Source organism: Balaenoptera acutorostrata, chromosome 10 (assembly GCF_949987535.1).
Source record: "Balaenoptera acutorostrata chromosome 10, mBalAcu1.1, whole genome shotgun sequence".
Lineage (NCBI taxonomy): Eukaryota > Metazoa > Chordata > Mammalia > Artiodactyla > Balaenopteridae > Balaenoptera > Balaenoptera acutorostrata.
The window spans coordinates 85,834,708-85,841,610 of NC_080073.1; the positions used below are offsets into that span (position 1 = coordinate 85,834,708).

A 6,903-nucleotide genomic window follows, 5' to 3' on the forward strand; every position below is an offset into this window, starting at 1 on the left:
AGGCCCCGCTGGGATTCGAACCCAGGATCTCCTGTTTACTAGACAGGTGCTTTCACCAACTAAGCCACAGAGCCAATTATGACACAGTGCTGATTCTGATAGTATTTGAAGTAGATGTCACTTTCCTGTTTCACCAATGCATTTCTCAAGAATTTTTGACTAATGCTAGAGTCTCGGGACTATTTCTCAGAATTTCTATCAAGTTCTTTTACTTTCTCTCGCCTGAAATATGCACAGAAGTTTACATGCTGTGCCAAGACACGAAAAACTTTCTGAGCCTCTGGACCCTTGAAATAGGTAGCCAAACCACTTCACTTCTAGGAGCTTCTTCAACTTCGTTATAGGAGATTCTTCTCAGTTTCAAATCTGCAATTGGGAAATGATGGTGCTTATCGGTCTTGAAACATAACATGAACTGGAGCACTTTGAAGGACTTCACCACACCTTTTGCTACTCTTACTGTGAAAAAGCAATATCTTACAAAAGAGAACTGTGCTTTCCAATATTGATATTGGAGCTATGTGGCAGGTAAAGGCATGCAAAAGGAAAAAAGAAGGTAAGAATTCAGCAAATGTATACACGTTAAGAACGATGTTTGACACAGAGATATAGACAATATAAAACTTAGGTAGATATGTCTTACTTAAAAATGTCATAAAGTTCTTAACTGGTCCTAGTTCCTGAAATAAACAATCAATGCATAAATATCAGAGAGTTATCCTCTCCTTTGAGAATGAGAGGCAGTATGGAATGATGCTTGAGAGCACAGACTGTGATGCCAGGCTCCATTGGTTCTTTGTTCCAAACCTGTCATTGTATTTGTGACCTTGAGAAAATAATGTAAAATCTCTATTTCTTGTTTTCATTTACTCAAATTCTCTGGGGAGTGCTGGCAGATAGTGTAGGTTATGACTAGCCTCAATCTATAAGACTTCTACAAGCGTGTTATATCTAGGCCAGGTACACAACATTGCTTCCTGAGCTGATAGAGAATAGTGTAAGGAAACTGCCTGTATCTCTTGCAATAGCAGGCAATTTGTTTCCTTTTGTTGTTTATTTCAACAGCTATAGCTGCCTTCTGTAAAGGTAGGTCACATTTTCCACTCATTTCTATTTGAAGAACTCCTTTGTTGTAATCAAATCTGTATGATTTAAAATTTTCTGCCCAATGCAATACACCTCTCCTATTGTATTTTAAGTGTCAGGTATTATGTGTATTAATGGGAAGACTAAGTTAAATTAGGAACCACCTGCATTTATGCATATCAGAGATGCCTAAAACTTACACACACACACACACACACACACACAAATCCACCCAGCATTAAAGTAATCTATGAAGTCTTTAAGAACAAAAAAGAAGGCGTGATGAATATTACCTGGGAGAAGTCTGAGCTCTGTGAAGAACCCACCAAAGAACATTGAACTGGCCGCTGTTCTTTCTGAAAAACTTGGATTTTATAATGGGACCATGGTGTGATAGATAAACCCAGTTTTGTGGGGCAGGATGTAACAAAGAGAAGTGGTTCAGATGTTTATTGGCCCAAATGGAAATAGTTTAGGGCCAAGATAGGAAAGAAAACACTTTGGGTGTGATTTGAAACTTTGTGAGAGAAACCCACCAAACTTCAAGTTCAACATAAACCAGATGGCTCCATTTCAGATGTCTTTTACAGGCTAAAGACAAATCTCCTTGGTCTGGTTTGCATTTCAGTGTGTGAATGGGACTCTAGGAGAGTATTTGGCAGGACAAGTATACATCATCTAGCACAGATAACCATATAAATATCTCTGCCATGTCCCTCACCAAAATAAGACAACAATATCACATTCCTTCAGCTTTGAACAACTACTTATCATGGACCTACTGTCAACCAGGCGTTTGCCTCAACACTGGTTTCAGTGGTGGCAAAGAGATATGTTCCTTATTGTAATTTTTAAAATTAAATTTTTATTTTGGAATAATTTTAGAAAAGTTGCAAAGACAATACAGAGAATTGCCTTATACCCATTACCTAGTTTCCCTTAATATTAGCTCCTTCCATTACCATGGTACCTTTGTTAAAACTAAGAAACCAACGTGGGTACTTTACTAATAACTAAACTCCTGACTTTGTCTATATCACATCAGTTTTCACACTGATGTCCCTTTTGTTTCCAGGATCCTACATTGTATTCAGCCTCCTCTAGTCTGTGACAGTTTCTCAGTGTTGATGAAGTATTTCTGTAGTATACTTGACTGTTTTCCAATCTGGGTTTGTCTGATATTTTTTACATGATTGGTTTGGGGTTATAGGTTTTTGTGGGAGACCACAGAGATAAAGTACTGGTCCCATCGCACCATAGCAGATGTTACATGATAGGAGCATAGCTTACCATTGGTGATGCCAACCCTGATCATTTTGAAGGTAGTGTTTGCCATTTTTCTCCCTTGTGAAGTTCCTATTTTTTTTCCTACTTCCTACTCTACTATTCAGAAGTTAGTCACTAAGTATGGCCCATATACCGGAAGGGAGGGGATTAAGCTTCATCTCCTGGGGTGGGGGTGGGGGGGGTGGGGGGGGGAGTATTTACTTATATTAGTTGGAATTCTTCTGTAAGGAAAATGTTTCCCTTCTCCTGTATTCATTGATTGATTTATATCAGTATGGACTCGTGAATATGTATTTTATACTTCGGATGATAATCCAAAACCACACTATCTGTTGTTCAAACTGTTCCAGCTTTGGTCATTGGGAGCGCTTTCCCTGTTATAAAGAGACAATTGGCAAAGCTCTTTCTTTCCTACTGTGTTGATATTAATAATTTTTTTTTCACACATCATATAAAAAAATCGTGTTTCATCTTTCGCTGAACTAGTTAAGACCCAAGTGTGGAAGTGTAGAAAGTGTGGATGGTTTCCCAGTTTATTTTTGGACGAAAATAATCCAATAGGGTCAGTTTCTTTGCAAGAATCAGTTACCCAGAGGAAAAATAATACGCCCAAAGCAGCTCTATTTCCCTTGCTGGTCACTCACTACTATCCTTTCGCCCTGTAGATGGGATTCAAACGAGGACTCCAACCTTGAGGGAAATCAAAGATGTACGTCTAAATTTTTTTAAGTTCTCCGCGCGAGGTTTGCCTCTCACCCTGACGTTGATTGTGACATCGCAGTGGACCTGAGACTGGAAGAACTCTCATCTGTGTTGAAATCTAAGAGGAAAGCCTTGCGGCACAAATTGCCCGGTACGGGGACCGAACCCACGACCTTGGCGTTATTAGCAGACAGGCTCTAACCAAACTGAGCTAACCGCTAGTAGGCTTCTCTGTAAGCAATTAAATGAAAAGGAAACAAAATGGTTTCTTCAAATTCTCGGGGCGGGGTGCCGGGGGGCTGGGGGGCCGGAGGGGTGGGGCGTGGGAAGGCGGGGAGGGAGGAGAAGGAGAGGGAACACAAAGAACCGAAACAACTGAAAAGTAACGTTAATTTTTTAAATCTCCACATTCTTCCTATTTCACTCTCCCCCATCTCGGAGTTACGAAAAAGAAAAAGAGAAAAAAAAAAAAACATTTGGCCTGATTGAACTCTGCTTCTTGGAGGCCTCCCTCTAACTGACGACTCTGAGCCCCCCCTAAAGATCAGATTCAAAGTCCCCGAGTGAGGCTTCCTTCCTCCTACCTATTTAAAATAATTTATAAAAATAAATTATTTTTAAAATAATTTTATTTCATACTATCAGAGTCCTTAATCCATCTGGAATTCATTTCTGTTAATTGTATGAGATGAAGCAATTTTCTTTTCTTTGAAGAGTTTAGCTACTTGTACCAACTGCACTTGAAAAGTTCATTAACTTCCTGCCGTTCTAAAACGACGAATTTAGCCCTGTTTTTCATATTCTATACCCTCCCCGTAAGGGATCTCACCTTTTCCGAAGGTTTCGGTATTCTAAGGTACATTGACAATGCTCCAATCTTTCCCTAGCCCTCACCAGACACTCCATACATTCATTTGCTCTAACCAAAAACCTTTGCTTTATCCCGGATTCCTCTCTTCATCTCACACCTCACAACCCCTTTAAGAGCAAATCGATTAAATATATATATAAATCTGACCACTTCTCACCACTTGCATTGTAAGCGTCCTCGGCTGGGCCACCTTTGAATCCCACCTGGATTCCTGCAGAACCCTCCTCCCAGTCTCCCCGCTTTCACTCCTCTACCGTCCCATCTCAGCCAGCAGCCAGAACAATCCTAAAAATGAGTCAAGTCATGTCATCTATTTGTCCCAAAGCCTCTACTTGTTCCACATCTCACTCTTGGGGACTTCCACCAGGTTTTCTCTTTGCCTGGAATCCTCTTCCCTCATACTCTGGCATGGCTAAGTCTGTCAGTGAATTCAAGTCTTTGCTCAGATGTCAACCTCTCATAAGAGCTCAGATGAAACTGTAGCGCCATCTTAATCCACCTACCCTGCTCTATATTTTTGTCATGCCGGTTACAATCTCTTTCACATGGTAGTTATTTCCTATTATGTTTATTGTTTATTTTTTAATCACGCCCCCTACTAGAACATAAACTCCACAAGAACAGGAATTTTATCTGTCACTGAGAACATCCCAAATATTAGAAGAGTGCCTAGTAACCAGCATCAGACGCCCAGTATTTTTTGAGTGAATGAATGATTGAATGTGACAAATATTTCCTTCATATTCCTTGGTCATTTCACACTCAGTCTATACAAAATTCCATGTATTCTGCCAAAATTACATTTTCCATCCTCCAAGTCAGATGGCTAAGGGTCGGTCTTCTCCAACTCCCCCTTACCCTTATTCTGCCCATCTCCTCTGCCCACACGGTGCAATCTGTCACCAAGTCCTGCTTCTTAATCCCTCCTCTCTCTACTGCCTCCCCACGCCCACTCTTAACTACCTGGTTAACAATCCCTGTTAACCAGGTAATTAATTACCTAGTTGGAATGTATTGTATCTTTCATCTTTGTTGGTGTCTCCGCAGTCTCCCACACATTTCCAAGCCTCCAGCCTGTCCCCATTTGACTCCTCCCTCACATGACAGCCAGAGCAATCTAAACCCAAGCTTGTCTCTTTCCTACTTAAAATCTTTCCATGACTCTCCATTGCATTTGGAATCCTGTGCACACTGCACGATATGGTTTATAAGCATATCCATAATCTGCCCCTTCTTCTCCCAAACCATGTCTGACTCCTTGAAAGTTATCCAGATAGATGCGTTCTGTCTTCCAGACCCTCCTTTGCACGTGTTTTGTCTTTGGCCTGAAATACCCTTCTCCAGTTGCTAGAACTGGAGAACACACACCGTAAAACAGAATTCAAGTTTCAAGACTTAGATAAGAAAGGACCTTCTGCCCTGCTTCCATTCCCTTAGTACCTGTCGCTTGTTATGGAATCACTGGCTTATTTACCAGTCTCCCCACTAAGTTGTAATCTCCAAAGCAGAAGTTTTCCTTCACCTCTGAATGTCTGGTGCAAAGCACGATACAAGGTATATAGGCATCACCGTATAAATGTTAAATTATCATGTAAAGAGCTGTAGAAATTGTCTAATACTTTTCCTCTTGCCCCCCTCTGTAAGATGGCAATCTTGGGTTGTGGAATGCCTTTCAAAGTAGAAACAGCATGGATATTTAGAGTCGTATATACCTGGGTTAGAGGTCTGACTTTGGTGATTTGCTGTAGTGAGGGAGAAGCGAACACAGACTTTGGAGCCAATAGGGTTGAAATCCCAAATCTAACCTTTTCTAACTGGTTGACCTTGGGCAAGTTTCTTAATATCTTTCTGCCTCTGAATAGATATGAGTTTTATAGCAATTCCTGTATCATAAACTCATTTCAACAATTTATTTTTATTTTATCAACCAACTTAAGATTGCTTATTTTTCCAATGAGGTCTCTTCCAATGTATCCATAAAACAGGAGACAGATGTATTCAGGGAGTCATTCTTGCCTTTTCTTTTTTCCCATCAGGATGACATGTGCTAAGGAATATATCGTAGCTACTCAAAGACCTCCCATTGGTTACAGTACAGAGGTCAGCTTAGGTATCTGCTCTTCCTCCCTTTCTCCCTTTGTTCTCAGGCCCAAGAGTTTTCCTGCCCTACCCACCCTATCTGGGGGAGATGTGAGGTAGAGGGTGATTTTATAAGGTACACATTAAAAGAAAAGTAGAAGCTTTGGTTCCTTAATTGAGCATTTCTCACTCGTAATTATGGAGGAATTATGACCTATGGTGTAAGGAAAAGAAGCAAGGTTACACCACTCTGTTTTTTCCTCCCCTGGCCCTCCCACGGATGCTCTCATGGGTAGACCATTGATCCTCAAGGAAAAGTTGGCTTCAAGGTCAAATTGCATTAAAAGCTTCTCCAAAATAAATAAATTAAATTAAAAAAAATCTTCCCCAAGAACCAACTGAGGAGCAAAATGGCAAGAAATGAGGAATTGGCCTCCCTAGGGGACCAGATAAAGGAACCACTTCTTTGAGCCAAATAAAAGCAGGCTAAGATTTAGAGAGAATCTATTCCTCTTCCCGAAGATGCAAGAGAATATGGGTTGTACTTTTTGCCTCCCTGGCACGTTTGTTCCCAGAGAAAAAAGCAGGAGGCAGTGTCCTGACTGAGCTCACCCTTGACACAGAAAGGAGTGGGTAGGGAGGGGAAGGCAAGTCTCCGTTCAATTCCAAAGCTTTGGGTCCACTCATTTTCATTCTGCTATCACCACTAGATACTTTAGTCCTTCATTTTCCTCTAGAATGTAGGTTAGGACCACAAGGTGAATGTGTAAAGCTCTCACCTTAGATCTGGGGTATTTTTGCTGTAGAAAATTAGAAGTGACTGAGGCACTTCACTATGCTGAGGTCCAAATCAGAGTACGAATGGCAAGGAACACAAG

At 40.9% G+C, this 6,903-nt stretch overlaps 1 non-coding gene across 1 annotated transcript; it reads right to left on the reverse strand.

Annotated features, from left to right (window-relative positions):
- On the reverse strand, positions 1-74 carry TRNAT-AGU (transfer RNA threonine (anticodon AGU)). Its single transcript has one exon. It is a non-coding gene; the product is annotated as a tRNA-Thr (tRNA).
- Positions 75-6,903: the final 6,829 nt, after the last annotated feature.